This window comes from Peromyscus leucopus, chromosome 15 (assembly GCF_004664715.2).
Source record: "Peromyscus leucopus breed LL Stock chromosome 15, UCI_PerLeu_2.1, whole genome shotgun sequence".
In the NCBI taxonomy this organism is placed as follows: Eukaryota; Metazoa; Chordata; class Mammalia; order Rodentia; family Cricetidae; genus Peromyscus; species Peromyscus leucopus.
The window spans coordinates 75430108-75448988 of record NC_051076.1 but is presented as its reverse complement, the minus strand read 5'-3'; positions in this window follow the sequence as shown (position 1 = coordinate 75448988).

Genomic DNA, 18881 nt, shown 5'->3' with positions numbered 1-18881 from the left:
TGAGTGATTGATTAGCTATCACTTACTCTCAGTATTTTGAGCAGCCATGCATCTCTGCATTCACTGCCTTTCATTACAAAGGGAAGTTTCTCTGATTAAGACAGAGTAGCAATCTCTATGAGTATGAGCATAAGTATCTAGAAGGCATCTTGGTAGTGTGTCAGTCCAGCCAACAATAACAAACTCCACCCCACCCCCATCCCACTACTCACCTACCCCCACCCCACCCCCACCCTACCCCTCACCCCACCCCCATCCCACTCCTCACCTACCCCCACCCCACCCCCACCCTACCCCTCACCCCACCCCCATCCCACTCCTCACCTACCCCCACCCCACCCCCCGCCCCACCCCTCACAGCACCTGAGACCTACTTAGCCATATTTGTTTGTTTTTCTCTTTTTTACTTTTTATGTAACAGGGTCTCATTGGGTAGCCCTCGCTGGCCCAGAACTTGCTATATAGACCAGGTTGGCCTTAAACACACAGAGGAGGGCCTGCCTCTGCCTCACAGGTGCCAGTATTAAAGGCCTGTGCCACCATACTTTGCTAAGCTGTAGGTGTTTAACCTGTGTTTATAGAACCATGACTCTCTTTTTCCGTTACTTTTTTTTATCTGCTTTCAATAGCTACTCACAGATCCGTATAACTCACCCATTTTGAGTGTACAGTTCAATATCCTGTAGGACATTTACTACTTACACAATCAACATAAATTCTAAGACATTTTCTTTACCTTATAAAGAAACACAGCAGCCGGGCGGTGGTGGCGCACACCTTTAATCCCAGCACTCGGGAGGCAGAGGCAGGCGGATCTCTGTGAGTTCGAGGCCAGCCTGGGCTACCAAGTGAGCTCCAGGAAAGGCGCAAAACTACGCAGAGAAACCCTGTCTCGAAAAACCAAAAAAAAAAAAAAAAATAAATAAATAAATAAAAATAAAAAAAATAAAGAAACACAGCACCCACCAACAGTCACTCTTACCTCTTACCCAACCCTTTTGGTCCTAGGCAGCCATAAATGTACATTTTCCTCTATGGATTTGCTTAACACATTTTATGAAAATGAAACCATTTAAATGTAGCCTTTTATGGCTGGCTTCCTCTACTTAGTGTCATGTTTTCAGTTTTTATTCATGGTTCCTGTGTAAGCATTTCATTTCTTTGTAGTGCTACATACTATTCCACTATGTGGATATAAATCTATATATCATATTTTATCTATTCATTAATTGGTTGGTGGACATTTGAATAATTCCCACTTTTGGTCCATGGTGAAAAACTCTTTTAAAGCATTCAAATTTGAGTTTTCTGTGCTCTTTTATTTTCATTTTTTTATTCTAAGACTAAGATTGTTTAATCATATGGCAACTCCATATTTAGTATCTGAGAGATTTCCAAACCTTTTTCTGAAGGACATAGGACATTTGACGGCACCTCTCTCCCCACCACAGTGTGTGAGAGTTCTGATTTCTCCCATCATCACCAGGATGGGTGTTTTCTGTCTCTGCTCCATCTACTTGAACACGATCCCCTGTGTCTCAGATTTCTCTGGGTTTTGGCCCAACTCCAAGGTGGCCATTGTTGTGGCTTAACTGTGCCCTCTCCCAAGGTCATACATTGAAGTTTTTTTTTAATTTAATTTAATTTTATTTTACAATATAATTTAATTCTACATATCAGCCACAGATTCCCTTGTTCTCCCCCCTCCCACCCCCCTCCCCTTACCCCCAGTCCACCCCCCATTCCCATCTCCTCCAGGGCAAAGACTCCCCCAAGGATTGAGATCAACCTGGTAGACTCAGTCCAGGCAGGTCCAGTCCCCTCCTCCCGGGCTGAGCCAAGCATCCCTGCATAAGCCCCAGGTTTCAAACAGCTAACTCATGCACTGAGCACAGGACCCGGTCCCACTGCCTGGATGCCACCCAAACAGATCAAGCCAATCAACTGTCTCAACTCTTCAGAGGGCCTGATCCAGTTGGGGGCCCCTCAGCCATTGGTTCATAGTTCATGTGTTTCCATTCCTTTGGCTATTTGTCCCTGTGCTTTATCCAACCTTGATCTCAATAATTCTCGCTCATATAAACCCTCCTCTTTCTTGCGGATTGGACTCCCAGAGCTCTACCCGGGGCCTAGCTGTGGATTTCTGCATTCAGTTCCCTCAGTCATTGGATGGGGTTTCTGGCATGACAATTAGGGTGTTTGGCCATCGTATCACCAGAGTAGGTCAGTTCTGGCTGTCTCTTGACCATTGCCAGCAGACTATTGTGGGGGCATCTTTGTGGATTTCTGTGGTCCTCTCTAGCACTTTACTTCTTCCTATTCTCATGTGGTCTTCATTTACCATGGTCTCCTATTCCTTGTTCTCCCTCTCTGTTATTGATCCAGCTGGGATTTCCTGCTCCCCCATACATATACATATGTATATATGTAGTAAATGCAGTATTATTTCACTTAAAATTCAAATATCACTAATGTCTCCCTAAATGTCAACTCCGACTACAGTTTTCTTAAATACTTTTGTTTTTGCTATCTTTTTTCATATCTCTTCCTTATATATCTAAATACTGATACAATTTATTGAAAGAAAAACAGGTTTATTTTCTTTCTACATGAGTATAATTACTCTTTTTCCTTTTCAACCAGTTTTTGCATGCATAGGTTTGTAGTGTGTGTGTGTGTGTGTGTGTGTATGTGTGTGTATGTGTGGACCTGTGTGTGCAAGTGTGTACATGTGCATGTGGAGGTCTAAGGCTTTTGGCCAGCACCATGGCCAAAGCATGGCATGCAAACCTGTAACCTCAGTCAGTTGGGGGTAGAGGCAGGAGGACTCCTGAGCTCAGTAGTGAGCTGCCACCCTCACACCAAGTTCAGTGAGAAACCCTGTCTCAAAGGAATAAATCAGAAAAGGTGGTGAGAAGGACACTGAATATCCTTCTCCAGCCTTCGCACATATATGAACAGGTATATAAAAATATTAAAAAATGTCATAAGTTTCACTTGATTACTCTGCCTTATTCATTGAGACAAAGTCTTTTAGTTGAATTCCTAATTATCCAGCTTGCCTCTGAATATTAGAATTACAGGTAGGCTACCATGCCCACCTGGTATTTATGTGGTTTGTTTGCAGCAAGCACTATCCACTGAGCCATCTTCCCAGCCTCGAGTGTGATTACTCTCCATGTGTTATCTTAAAGCTTCATTTTTTTCACTAAAAACCATCTTTAAGGTCTTTCACAACAGCCCAGTTACACTTACTTAATTTCCTTTTGATTGGAAACTAATATCCCATAGTATAGAAGCATCACAGGTTATTGGACCAGATTTCTATAAATGGTAAATGGATTTTTTGTGTGTATGCATATCTGTGTATAGTGTATATACATGTGTATGTGTGAGGTGTGTGTATATGTGTCTGTGTATTTCTGTGCAGTGCATAAATATGTATATGTGATGTATGTGTGTAGTGTGTATGCATGTGTATGCATGTATATGTGTGAGTTGTGTGTGTGTCTGTATATATGTGTGCAGTGTGTATGCATGTATATGTGTGAGATGTGTGTGTCTTTGTGTCTGTGTATATATTTGTAGTGTGAAGTATGTATTCTTGTGTCTGTACTGTCTGTGTGAGGTTTGTGTGTATGCATGTATGTATACCTGTTCATATATGTGTGAAGGCTGGAGAAGGATATTCAGTGTCCTTCTCACCACCTTTTCTGATATATTCTTTTGAGACAGCATTTCTCACTGAACTTGGGGTGAGGGTGGCAGCTCGCTACTGAGCTCAGCAGTGCTCCTGCCTCTACCCCCAACTGACTGAGGTTACAGGTTTGCATGCCATGCTTTGGCCATGGTGCTGGGGATTCTGACTCAGTCCCTCCTGCTTGCACAGCAAGTGCACTTTCCCACTGAGCCATCTCCAAGCTCCTGAATTATTTCTTAGTTTTGTTATAATTTATGATTTATGGAACATTTTAGTATTTGTCTTTTTCTGCATGTACATAAGGGTGTCTCCAGGGAAAGCTCAGAAGAGGAGTTATTGTACCCAAATATGCTTGCACTTGACATTTTAACATGTTATTAGTTTCATTTTCTGTGGCTATGATAAAATACCTTGACAAAAGAAACTTGAGGGAGAAAGGGTTTATTTTGCTTACAATTCCAGGTTGCAGTCTATCACTGCAGGAAAGTCAAGGTACAGGAACTTGAGGCAGCATGTCACATCACATCCACAGTCAAGAGCAGAGAGCAATGAATTCATGCAAGTTTTTGCTCAGCTTGCCTTAGCCACCTCTTCAGGATCCCCTGCCTAGGGAATGATATCACCCACAGTGGGCGGATCTTCCCACATCAACTAACAATCAAGACAATCTCACACAGTCCTGCCCACAGGCTGACCAAATGTAGATACTCCTTCATTGAGACTTCATTCCTAGGTGATTCTCAATTGTGTCAAGTTGACAATTAACAAAAACTATCACATATAGGTTACCAATTGGTCCCCTGGAGTCCCAAACCTAGATTATGCTATTCAATGTGCTTTAATGAAGGACGGCAATTGCCCTCAGTCTCCACCCCCTGAAGATCAGAACATTCTTCTTCAATTCTTTGAGAATCATTGATTGATAATTCCGTAAGAGAGTAATCACTGTGTTTTCTCAACCAGAGAAATCTATGTTTAAAGGCCTACTTCTAATTGCGGACTAAGGCAACTGCTTTCGGCTGAAGTAATTTCAGGCACCAGTGGACAAGGAAGGGAGGACTTCGGGGGGTATGGGAGCCATTCTGTGCCCCTGAGACTATGCTGTTCTAGTTGCTGACAATGCTGTGAGGCACGAATAACTTTCCTCCCCTTTGGCTGCAGGAGGTGGGGAGGGGACAAGTGCTGGAGAGAATCAAATGCTTTGGGGAACCAAGCACTTGGGGGATCAGGTCCACATTCAAAACTCAAATCATAATGAAGAGGCCTTCAGCATCACATGAAGCTTCTGGTATGCCTACAGAGGGCTATGGTGGGGCATGGGCAGGACAGAAGCTCCACAGCCTCTCATAATAGAATCCCAGAGCTATGGAGAGTGCACAGCATCCAGTGATGTTCCAAGGACCCTAGAAGAGCAGGAAGGTTGATGTCATCCATGTATCCCAAGGGAGGGGCATCATCAGTCTTCAATTAGGAGACTGGCAAGAATAGGCTGAGGCCACTCAGAAAAGAGGCTGGAAAGTAGATAAGGAAGCTGGCCAAGGAGGAGCAGGCCTGGATGGTGACACCAGCAGGTGGCTAGCAGTAGTTTTATGGGGTTCTGGACCCTGGCTCAAGGTGGCTGGACAGTTTAGGGGATCTTGATTTGTGCATGTGAATGGATGATGAGGGTAGGGCAGGAGGGTAGGATAAACTAGAGTGCAGAACAATCTCAGAGCTTAACACCATTCCACTAAGCAGAAGTCAGGCACAAGAGTTCTCATGGTCAGAGTCGAGGTTTACATTCATTCTGTCCAACTCAGTGCCAGGGAGCAGACAGTAGTGAAAATGCCTGTCTGTTGGGACATCTGTCCTGTTGGTTGGTGTACAAGGTCATGATGGGTGCATGGTGGCTATTCAACAAGCTCTTGGTAGATGACTGTTGTGGTTTCATTTCTGCTGCTGTGGTAAAATACGTAAGGGAGAAAAGGCTATGTTAGCTCACAGCTCTGGGTCCCTCCACCATTCCAGGGAAGTCACAGAAGGAGGCGCCTGAGGGAATTGTTCATGTCACATTTATAATCAGGAAAGAGAGTTACAAATGCAGGAATACCTGTGTTCACTTCAACTTCTCCACACTTACTCAGTTTAAGATTCCCTGCCAAGCGAACTGTGCTACTCATGATAGGAGAGTCTTCTTACCTTAATTAATGTAATCATGATAATCCCCTACAGATATGCTTACAGGTCAAGCAGACCATGACAATCCATCATGGAGACTCTTCCCAGGTCATTCAATATTGTGTCAAATTGGGGTGCACAATTAAAACTAACCATCACAGTAACCAAGTGAATGAAAGACAGGAAAAGCTTCCTGGTTATGAGGAGTCACCCCTGTGACAAAGACAGAACAGGAAGTAGAATCTTGTTGGATACAAACCCGTAAGCACAACCAGGAGGTAATGCTGAAGAGAGACTTACTGCTTGCATCAAGTAAGGGGTGTACTAAGTTGTGCCTCCCTCAACAACCAAAACAGGGGGATTTTACAATGGAAACTCATACATGGTCATACAGAATCATACATGGCAGACTCATTATCACACATAGAGTTGGGAATAGATCATACCTTCAGGGCAAAAGCTCTGATTCTGGAAGTTCTAAAGGACTAGGCTTGACCACTTTTCTCAATATAAAAATTAAAGATAAATTATGATGGAAAGCAAGGAAAGGAAAGTTAGACTGAGTATGGTGGTATATGCCTACAAACCCAGCACCTGGGAAGCAGAAGAAGGAAGAGTGTGGTGAGTTCACAGCCAGCTTGGTCTATGTAGCAAACTTCACACCAACTAGGGTTATACAATGAGACCCTGTTTTAAAGGGGAAACCAAAAGAAGAGTTGTCATATGCTGCAGGATAATCTCTTTGTACACTGTGAAGATGTGTTTGTTTTACCTCATCTGTTTAAGTCACCTTCTGATTTGTTTAATAAAGAGCTGAATGAGCAACAGGTAGGCAAGAGAGGATAGGCAGGACTTCCAGGGGAAGAGGGGAGCTTGGGGGAAGAATCAGAGAGGTGGAGCCAGACATGGAAGAGGTGAGCTGCATGGTACTGAGCGGAGGTAATGAGCCATGTGGTAGTTAGGAACAAGCCCAAGCTAAGGCCAAGCTTTCATAACTAATAATGTCTCCATGTCATCATGCAGAAGCTGTTGTTCCAAAGAAAGACCTGCTGTAGTCATATACTGGAAAGAAGAGCAGATAAAGCATCCTGGTCATCCTATGTCTGTCTTTGGGGTACTCCTGTGAGTTTTATGTTTAAATAGAGGAAGAACCGCAGCAGAGGGGCATGAAGCATGCATAATCAGCAGTCTTGGTCAAGGTGTGGTCTGGTTGATGAAGCTTTGGTTCTGGTGCTGCACAGTGGTTCAAGAAGTTGTAATTACACCTATAGCTTAGGGTAAGAGCCCAGGAATATGAAAAATTGTAAGTCTGATAATGGCCTTAAAACAAGCTACCTGACCCTTCACCCTCCATTCTCCCAGATATGGGAAAGCAGTTAGAACAACCCCAGGCTATGTAAACATCTTGAACTAATACTCTGTAATCAATTATGACACCAAGGGTGCACTCTATTATAGTTGTAGACCCTAACCCTAAGAATGCATTCCTGAGAGGTCATAAATCCTGATATATATTCTCTGCCCTGTGTATAACCTTTGGCTATAAAAAGGTGTTTGTAGCCACTCATCAGGGTCACAGAACCAAATAACTCTCCATGGCCCTAACTAGTTAGTTAATAGACTTCTGTGGTCTGCTCCTTGTTATTTTATTCAGGACCCAACATTATCTTTGTGCCTTCAGGCTTGAAGGAAGATGATCTAGTTCAGGCATCAGACTCTCCTTAGAGACTGCCATGCTTGTGCAGAGTCGAGCAGGAGCAGGTGTCTAGCTCTAAAGAACGGACATAGACACAAAATGCAGGTGGAGGTGCAGTCTTCCACCTACTGTTAGCTTCCTGTGGCCCAAGTCAGGGAGTCAGGGCTTTCTATCCAAAGCAGCTTCTGAGCATTTGAACCAGGCATCTTGAACATGCTCAGCTGATGTTATGCTTTTCCATTCATTGCATGTTGAAAAAAGTGATCTAAAAAGTCTACTTTAGATCATCTTAAAAGAGTGGGTCAGGATGACTCTGCAATTAGGTAGCTGCTTGTAAGTTTATCCAGTTGCTTTTATTATAACCATTCTGGTAAGAATGGCGGCATCCTTAAGACAGACTTCTGGCCCTCTCTTGGGTTGTCTGGACTTTCCCCAGGAATCTCATTCTAGGAGAAGGAAAAGGATGAGCTCTTGTGTCAGCTAGAGGAGGAGCTTGTCTCTGGGAAGAGATTTCACACACTTCTGACAGGTTGTCAGACCACCTGCGGCCTATGGATGAGACTGCAGCCAGACAAAGATGGCGGGCAGGCCCACACCTTGACCAAGACCGCAGCCAGATAAAGGCGATGGCAGGCTCGTACTTTAATCAAGACTGCAGCCAGATGAATGTGACCAGTAGGCCTACACTTTAACCAAGACTGCTTAGCAATGTACACATCTTACTCCTGGGATGGGCTTGAGGGTCGCTGGATTTTTGTTCCTCTTCCTAATGTGATCCTAGTGACTAGACCCTCTTCTCTGCTTTTCACTGACACTTGACCTTGAATTGACCTCTTGAAACTGGTTTTTTAGCACTGCCAGGGCTTGGGTTCTGACTCACAGCTCTGATAACACTATCTGAAATAAACAGCAAATTTAGAGACGGACTCGCTATCATTTAAAGGGAGCAGCAGCTTTTTCCTAAGGGCTCAGCTGGGGATGGGGGCGAGGCAGGTGTGATGGAGTTCTGAGAACTGAGACTGAATATCTTCTCCAGTTTGGGGAGGAATTAGTCTCAAACATGTTTTCTAACAGTCATACTTCATCTTTTTTTGTGTACACGTGTTTGTGTGTGTGTCTGTCTGTCTGTGTGTGCAAATATGTCTGCATGAGGAGGCTGGACATCCATCTTGTGTTTTTTTTCTTAGTTATTATTCATCTTGATCTTTGGAGATGGGTCTCTTGCTGGTTATAGGTCTCTCCGATTAGGCCAGATTGAACAGCCAGAGAGCCTCAGGGGCCATCCTGTTTACCTTTCCTCAAGCCTGGGATTACAAGGATAGATCACTATGCTCAGATTTTTTTAAAAATGTGAGTTCTGGAGAATCAAAGCGAGGTCTGTATGCTTGTACAGCAAGCACTTTCCCAAATGAGTTACCTGCCCAGACTCTCTTTATCCATTTCTGCCTCTTCTCCTGTCCTGCCTGCTGTTACCTGCATGGCTGGTCTAATGCTACCATGTACTGCACCCCCACACACTGCTTGAGCAGAATTGAGGGTTTAGCCAGTTTACAGAGGAGAGAGTTGAGGCTCAGAAACAAGATCACTTTCTGGAGGTCACTCAGACGCCATCAACCGCACACCTTTCAGCTTCCCTCTGGCTTCACTGTGGAAGTTCAGAATTCTCATCTGACACTGACTTCTGGGGTCTGAGGTGAAAGGACACTAAGTTGTATTAGTGCCATCGCTGCCTGCCTGGTGAAGTGTACTATCCACGAGACTCTCGACTGAATCATAGGCATAAATCACACTATGGCCTTCTGTCTAGTGACCCTATGAATGACTGACATTAGCTTTTTCACTCTATGCCCCTAGTGCACTTGATTCCAGAAGAGCAAGCTTGCTTTTGGCATAGGAGGGGCTCCTAGATAAGAAATTGGAAAATTCTCTTCTGTAAAAGAAGAGGATAACGATAACCCAGGGCTCAGCAGAACCTCTGTCTCATTCAGGACACTGTCTTAGAGTTGGTCCTTCACTTATTCACCTCCAGGTACCAAAATAACAATGGCCACCATTTGACAGATGGCTCCTGTGTGAGTCAGGATCTCTAGAGGAGTAGAAGTGAAGGATGGATGTATCCTGGAAGGAGAGTTATTAGGTTCCCTTGCACAATACAGCTTGGGCAGTCTAACAGTGGAGAGGATGAGAATCCAGGAGTTGCTTAGCTCATGAATATGTCCCAAACTGGTGGTAAGGCCTGGAGAAATCCTGTAGAATCACAGTTAGAGAAGGATGGAAAGCTGGAGAATCTGGCTTCTCATGTCAGGGAAGGGTTTCCTCTTTGTCAATTAATCCTTCCTGAAAACGCCCTCACAGTTCCACTCAGAAGTCTGACTATTACCTGGTTATATATCCAATCAAGTTGATGATCAAGACTGACTACCGCAGCTCTCTTGGGATGGGTCTAATACCTTAATACACATTCATACATATATCCACATATCCACACATACGTACTTTGATACATACACCCACACATAGACACACCCACACATAGATATATCCACACATATATACATCCATGCATATATGCATCCACACATCCATCCATCCATCTTTATACACACAGATACATATACAAACTCACATATATCCATAACAAATCCATACATCCACATATCCATCCATATACACATCCATCCACACATACATACATACATGCACACATTCACACATACATACATCAACACGTATACCCACACTAGATACACACACACACTAGAAACATCCATACATGTATACACCCACACATCCATCCATTCATCTATATATACATATATAAATACACATACATCCATAACAAATCTATACATCCACACATCCATCTTTCCACATATCCATATATGCACACATACACACATATATACACATATACATCCACCCATCTATGAACACACACACACACATACATATACAATACTATAGCATAAACTCTAAAATAATTTTTTAATAAAAATCCCAGAGCCAGATATTTGGGTAAATGCTGAAAGATCAGAGAGACAAAGGAATAAGTCACAGCCACCTCTTGCCTCTAGGACTCCTCGGCCTGAAAAGCTTCAGTCAAAAGAGCTTTGGTTTCTGCTTCCTCATGCCTTATATACCTTTCTCTGCCCAGCCATCTCTTTCTTCTAGTGCTGGGATTAAAGGTATGTGACTCCCAAGTACTAGAATTAAATGTGTGTGCCACTACTGCCTGGCTCTGTTTCTCTCCAAGACTGAGTCAATCTCATGTAGTCCAGGGTGGCTTTGAACTCACAGATATCCAGATGGATCTCTGCCTACTGAAGGCTAGGATTAAAGGTGTGTGTCACCACTGCCTGGCATCTATGTTTAATCTAGTGGCTTATTCTGTTCTGTAATCTTCAGGCAAATTTTATTAGGGTATACAATATATCACCACAAATACATATACACACATCCACACAGATGTATACACATACATACACATACACACTTATGTGTGGTCTGATCATGACTAAATCCTCAATGTATAATTGCTTCTCCCCTTTTGCTCATAAGGAAACAGATTTGGTGTTGTGGATGTTTGAACATAATTGGCCCCAATAAGCTCATAGAAAGTGGCACTATTAGGAGGTGTGATCTTGTTGGAGTGGGTGTAGAACTGTTGGAGGCAATGTGTCACTGGAGGTGAGCTTTGAGGTTTCAAATGCTCAAGTCAGGCCTGGTGTCTCTCTCTCTTCCTGCTGCCTGCCGATCCAGATGTAGAACTCTCAGCTCCTTCTCTAGCACCATGTCTGCCTACTTGCTGCCATGCTTCCCACAATGACAATAGACTAAACCTCTGAACTGTAAGCCAGCCCCAATTAAATGCTTTCCTTTATAAGAGTTCCCACAGTCATGGTGTCTTTTCACAGCAATGGAAACTCTAATTAAGTCAGTTATGTTATATTACCTCGCTGAGAGTCCTACTGCTAGTAAGAACAGGAGCCAAGTAAGAACAGGTTTTGCCAAGTCTAGTTGCCTCTGAAGTCTTTATTTTATCCACTAGACACTGAAGAGTCCCACCAGGTGCTTGCCACAAGATCCTGTTGCCACAAAGGTGCCTTTAGAATGATTTGCTCCTCCCCAGAAAAGGTCACGGGCACATGGAGGGAAGAGAACTAACACTGAGTTGATGTCTACTCTTCACCCCTCCCTCCGTGTTCTTCCTCTTCTCTTACATCAGCCCTGTGAAAATAGGTCACAGACCTGCTTCATTATAAAAATAATTGCATCAATGGGAAAAAGCTTTTAGAAGCCAGGGAGTTTGGGACTTGCAATTACAGTTACATTATAGAAAGCGTATTTCAAAAATGAAGATTAAGAAAAGCTACAATAGCCATACCAAAAAAATCTATAAGCTGAAAGTAGCAGACACACCACCAAAGAAACCCTGAATGGTGCAGGAAAACCAACCCCAAATTAGAGGGCTCCTGGAGAGCCCTCTGCTGATTCTTTGAAAAGCTCAAAAGTGAATGGAAGTGTCTTCTCTCCTCTGGGCATGTGACTACTTAGTGAATGATTTCAACTGTCCACACAATCGATTTCCCCTTAGACTCCACCACCACGCTCAGCATCAAGGAAATGAATGCAGTAATGTCCTTCATTCATGGCATAAATGCTTCCCAGAAGATCAGCTTCCCATGCTGCAGTCAAGGGGCCCCAGGCCATGGGGCTCTACAGGGCTCTGCTTCCTTGGGAGCGTGTTTGGAGGTTCTGTGGTGGGGGCACAGCCATTCATTGGGGAATAGCACCCTCTATAATGTAGCATGCAGCTTCAGGAGGGTGCAGACAGTGTAGCAAAAAAGAAAGGCGACACTTACCTACTCATCCGGATCAGCGGAATCAGCTCCATCACTGGGGTGCAGACATCACAGGCAGATTGTGTTCTCATCCCTTAGCTTCCTCTTTGAAGCAGCTGCTTCCTTGATGATTTAGTCTTGTTACAGGTGTGGATTTGAGTCAAGAGGGATGGCTGAGATTTCAGGATTTTTGTGTCCTAGAGCAGGTCCTGTGTCCTCATCAGGACAATTGGTCAGTGTGAATACAAGTCCCTGGAAGGAATGTCACTTTCCACCAAAACTTCAGCAAGGTTGGTAACTGGTTAGAACCTCAATAATTGTAACATTAGTGGAATTGTAATTTGGCTCTGGACCTGCAACATGCCATTTCATCTTGGCTATCTTCAGCCCCCTTCATGGCCATTCCTTGTCCACATCTGTGTCTTACCTAACATTCTTGTAACTAATGAATGAAACCTTAACGGACCACCAGCTTCCACTGATGTCACCAGCTAGTATCTGAGGCCAATAGCAGAGGTTCCCCCACTTCACTGTAACCCACCTTCCTGGTGATTCCGTCATATTTGATCTGTGATCTGGGCATAACAACTCCAGAATACACTGTTTCTTAACCGCTTTGGGTTGAAAGCTGTGTTTTTGTGCTGACATTTGTGTCAACATCTGTATGAGTTACTGAAACAAACAGAAAGAAAAAACTAAAATCTTTCCCCAGCTGGGCATAGTGGTTTATGCCTTTAATCCCAGCACTCAGGAGGCAGAGCCAGGTGCATCTCTGTGAGTTTGAGACCAGCCTCTGCTATAGTCAAACAGCCAGAGCTATGTAGAGAGAAACAAAACAAAACAAAGCAAAATACCCAAACAAACAAACAAAAACATAAAAACAAAAAGCAAAATAAAACCTCTCCCTAACTTTCTTGCCTTCTCTGCCTTCAAGCTAATGTGATTAAATGGGGCAGAACTGGCCACCAGGGACACCAATAACATCTTGAAAATTTACTCTTAACTGATTAGAAAATCCAGTGTCTCCAAAGAAAACAGGCTCATTTATCACATCCCCAGAATGCTGCTGGAGGACAGGGCAGAGAGCAGAGAAAGACAGATTGGGAAAAACCTCATACATGGTGGTAGAAGAAACTGTGCTTTTACTTCCTGGCAATTAATTTACTTTGTCTTTGGTAAATGACAGGAAAGGCAGGACATCTCTGAAGTGAAAAAAGGAAGGAGACTGTGGCCCCTGTCAGGACAGATGCAGATCCCCTACACACCCCAGAGGAGCCTGAATGAGGGACACTACCTCTTCTTGCCAGTGGCTCCCTGTGTTCCAAAGCCTGTCCGGCAGCCCTAGGCATGGACCACTGAAGGACAGGGAGGAAATTCTTGTTGATGGCCAGTCTTCATTGTCAACCTGGTCAGACATGGAATCAACTAACAGAAACACCACTGGGAACACCTGTGAGGCCATTTCCAGGAAGGATTCACTGTGGGAAGGGACATGCCTCCTGAGTGGGAAGCACCATCTGGAAAGCAGTGCTCTGTTCGCCTGCCTTGGCTTCTTGTTGGTGAGTGCATCTTTACATTGGTTCTGCTCTGGCCGCCATCTTTTACTAATACCAGAACCTGGCTTCTTCAGTGTTCCAACATGGACTGATGACCAGTTCTTCAAGAATCCTATAGGTCTTTGGGATCAGACTGGGCCTCCAGGGGCATCCAGCCCCAAACACCAAGCAACTAACTGCTGAGGTTTTTGTCTGCACTCTGGGAGAGCTGGGCATTACCCAGCTGGTATCCCGTAAGTCAACCTAATAGATCCCTTTTTATAATATGTATTCATCCTATTGGTTCAATTCATCTAGAGAATTTTGAATACTACAATTACTTTCTCTCTCTCTATCATTTTTTTCTACACTGTCCTTGCACTGTTCTCCACACTTCTGAGGAAAAAATATAGGTATTAACTTTTGTGTGTCCCATTTTTCTTTTAAATTATTTATTTATTTTTTTATTCTCTGAAAATTTCACACTTGTACGCAATCCATCTCGATCCCTTTCTTCTGTATGTCTTCTTGCTCCTAGTCCCTCCCAGCTCCCAGGCCACACTGGCTTCTTTCTGCTCTAAGACACTAGGAGGGTTGGCTTTAATTGCACACTTGACATAACATAGCATCACCTGAGAAGAGCGTCTTGGGGCAGAATTGCCAAGAGTAGGTTGGCCTGTGGGCATGCCTGTGGGGAACTGTTCAATTAAGTTAATTGATGTAACCCATTTCTGGACCAGGAGGCTTCACTTTGTGACTAGCGATACCAGTTGGGGCTCTGTCTCCCATCATTTGGCAACTACTCTTCACCTCCAGATATGTATATATTTAGGAAGCGTCTACTGTAGTAGGTTTCCATACGACCCCTCATATGGCCCTCAGTTTTAGCTGTTCCTCTCCATATTACTTCCCTTACTCCCTTTCTCTCCCTGTTTGATACTCACCTTACAGTCCCCCACCACTCCCTCCACCTCACCCATTACTATCTATTCTATTTCCCCTTCCTAGGGAGATGCATCTCCCCCACCTGCCCTCGAGGCTCCTACTCTACACCTAACTTCTGTGGTTATAGGGATGCTACTTTTATTGAATACTTAACAGCTAACATCCATATATACTCAAATACATACCATATTTATCTTTTTGGGTCTGGGTTACCTCACCCAGACTGATTTTGTTTCTATCTCCATCCATTTTTGCCTTCGGATTTCATAGTTTCAGTATTTTAATGGCTGAGCAATATTCCATTGAGTGAATGTATTACATTTTCTTTATCTATTCATCCATTGATGGACATCTAGTTTGTTTCCAATTTCTGGCTATTGTGAAGAGAGCAGCAATGAACACTGTTGAGTAAGTGTCTCTGTAGTAGGATGAAGTGTCCTTTGGGTATATGCCTAAGAGTGGTATAGCTGGATCCTGGGGTAGATCTACTCCCAGCTTCCTAAGGAAACATCACACTGATTTCCATAGTGGCTGTACAAGTTGCTGGCCCACCACCAATGGATGAGTGTTCCTCCTACTTTACATCCTTGCCAGCACAAGCTGTCATTTGTTTTATTGATCTTAGCCATTCTGAGTGGTTTAAGATGAAATCTCAAAGTAGTTTTGATTTGCATTTCCCTGATGACTAAGGTGTTGAACATTTCTGTGATTCTCAGCCATTTGTATTTCATCTTTTGATAACTCTCTGTTTAGATTTGTACCTCATTTTTTTTTTTTTTTTTTTTTTTTTTTTTTTTTTTTTTTTTTTTTTTTTGGTTTTTCGAGACAGGGTTTCTCTGTGTAGCTTTGCGCCTTTCCTGGAACTCACTTGGTAGCCCAGGCTGGCCTCGAACTCACAGAGATCCGCCTGCCTCTGCCTCCCAAGTGCTGGGATTAAAGGCGTGCGCCACCACCGCCCGGCTGTACCTCATTTTTAATTGGGTTGTTTGATTACTTGATGTCCAGTTTTTTGTTTGTTTGTTTGTTTTTGTCATTTCTATATTTTGGACATCAGCCTTATATCAGATGTGTGGTTGGTAAAAATCTTTCTCATTCTGTAGGCTGCTACTTTGTCCCAGTGATGATGCCTTTTGCCATTCAGAAGCTTTTCAGTTTCATGAGGTCCCTTTTATTAATTGTTGATTTTGGTTCCTGTGCTAATGATGTTCTGTTCAGAAAGTTTTTCTGTGCCAATGAGTTCAAGACCATCCCTCACTTTCTCTTCTATAGCAGCTAATTCTTGTAAGAGTGAGTTGTTGCAAAACCCCTAGTTGATGGGCCAGGGAGATGGTTCAGACAGCGAAGGTGACAGACAACCTGAGTTTGTGACTCACCTGAGACTCAATGGCAGTAGGAGAAAACTGACTCTCACAAGTTGTCTTCTTATCTACACACACACACACACATACACACACACACACACATGCCTGATCCCTTCATACACAACAAAAGCAGTCATTGATGTAGCTCCTTCCTCTTGGCTGTTTTCCTCTTTTCCTCTTCCTCCTCTTCCTCCCACCTCTTCCCCTCCCGCTCTCTTTCCTGCTTGTTCTTTCTCCTCCATCTCTTTCTGTTATTCTTTTTGTGTGTTTAACTTTTCAGACAAGGTCTCATTCTGTAACCCAGGCTGTGAATTCACTCTGTAGTCCAGTTTGAACAAGAGGCAATTCTCCTGCCTCACTCTCCCAGGTGCTGGGATTACAGGCATGAGCCACTAGTCTTGGCTTGATGCTTCTCTCACCATCTGCTTGGTTTAGGTGGTAGAGAATAGAGAATGGAGAGAGAATAGAAATCTACACCACCTGCCAGAAGACAGAAATGGCCCAGGCACACTCATCACACAACACCTGTTATTGTGGTAAGAAGTTCTCATGCACTGGGGTCAGGACAAGGCCACTCTAGACACTTGACTTTGGTAGGGTGCTATGAAATAGCTGTGGCAAACTGCTAAGGACTGGCTTTGGAGGATTCACCTGAGAGTTTTGGTTGAATTAGTTATTCAGTGAGTTTAACATTCAACAATTCGTGTTTTGGAGAATTAACTTTCTCTCAATCGATTTTTGGCCAATTTGCTACAGCCCACAGCTTCTATCCCGAGTGGCTTATTAAAGAACTTCTTGTGAACAAGCGTAGAAGAATCCCTGCAAAGGATTCCTGCTGATGCAATTTGTACCCACCTCTTTATTTTTTTTATTTATTTATTTTTTTTTTTGGTTTTTCGAGACAGGGTTTCTCTGTGTAGCTTTGCGCCTCTCCTGGAACTCACTTGGTAGCCCAGGCTGGCCTCGAACTCACAGAGATCCACCTGGCTCTGCCTCCCAAGTGCTGGGATTAAAGGCGTGCGCCACCACCGCCCGGCGTACCCACCTCTTTAAATAGCCAGCTCTGCTGCCTTATTTGTTCACCCATTGGCTTTTGTCACATTCCAACTTAGCCTCACCTTTAGTATCCCTGGTGACAGCACTCACCCCTGAACACTGACATGCAAACCTGTGAATCTAGAGGTCATACAAACCCTTCCCCATGAAATTCTTGTGTCTGTGAGATAGTGCTCTCCCCTCTTTCAGTGAAGACTCAGAATTTGTGCACATATGTGTGTGTGTGTTTATGTATGTATATGCAAGAGTGTGTGTATGTGAATGCTTGAGTGTGTGTATGTGTGTGTGTGTATATATGTATGTGAGTGTGTGTGTGGGGTGTGTGTGTGCATGCACTTGTTTGTGTGTATATGTGTCGGGGCCAGAGTTGATGCTGGGAGTCTTTTCTTGTCACTCTCCTTCTTATTTCCTGAGACAGGTCTCTCACTGAACCCATAGCTCACTGATTTGGCCAGTAAGCCACAGGGATCCTCTTGTCCCCACCTCTCCAGTGCTGGGGTTAAGATATTTGCCACTATGCTCATCATTTTTGGGTTCAGGGGATTGAGCATAAATCCTATTGCTTGCAAGTCAAGTATTCTACCAACTGAGCCACCCCACCCCCATGCTCCCATTGTTGGAATGTTAAAGTGAGAGTTTCACTGCCTTGAGCTGTGTGATCACACTGATCATTTTATGGAGCAAGCATTCTTTCTCAGAGGCTGGGTGGATGCTGTCTTTGATTGGCATTCAAATTTTCCTCTTTGGGTCTCCCAATCTAGGCTGTTACTTCCTTTCACTTGGCCCCCACAACCTACCTCCTGTGGTGGTCTCTGAGTTTCCTTTCTCATAGCTATGATAAAATATCCTGACATGCAACTTAAGACAGAGAGCATTTCTTTTTGCCACAGTTCAGGGTACAGCCCTTCATGGTGGAGGAAATGACAGCTGTAGGAGCTTGTAGCAGTTGATCACATTGATCCACAGGCAAGAAGAGAGATGGGACAGCTGCCTAGGTCCTTCTTCTGTGAAGGCCTAGACTTAACTTTACAGGCTCCGTCTTAGGGAAGGGCCACCATCTTAGACCACCTAGTGACCAAGGGTTGTACTCAGTTCCAGGAAGAACCTTGGGAATGTGCCATGACAGCAAAATTCGAACAGATACCCTAGAAACAGCCAATTAAGATACAGGGCAGTAAAGTTTAACAAGATCCAGATGTTCCTGCAGACATCCTGTTGGTAGTTTATGGCCCTTGCAGATATCCAGATAATTCTGTCAGTAGATTGTGGCTTTACACTGAACGTTTAACCAACAGTTACAAAAATCACCTTGCCCCATATCCCTTTACCCAATCCAGAAATGCCAAGTCATGTAACTCTATTTTTTTCCTTTAAATATTCTCCCACTTTTGAGCTCGGGGCCACATTCCCTCCATCTGCTGTGTCAGAGCATAGTACTGCAGTCTGGGTTCAAACCTGACTATAATAAAGACCCTTGTGTCCTTGCATCAGAAACTGGCTCATTGGTGGTCTCCGGGAGCTTCATGACATGGGTGCAACACTCTAATCACACGGTCCAGGGTCCAGTCAGGGAATGCTGCCACAGGAATG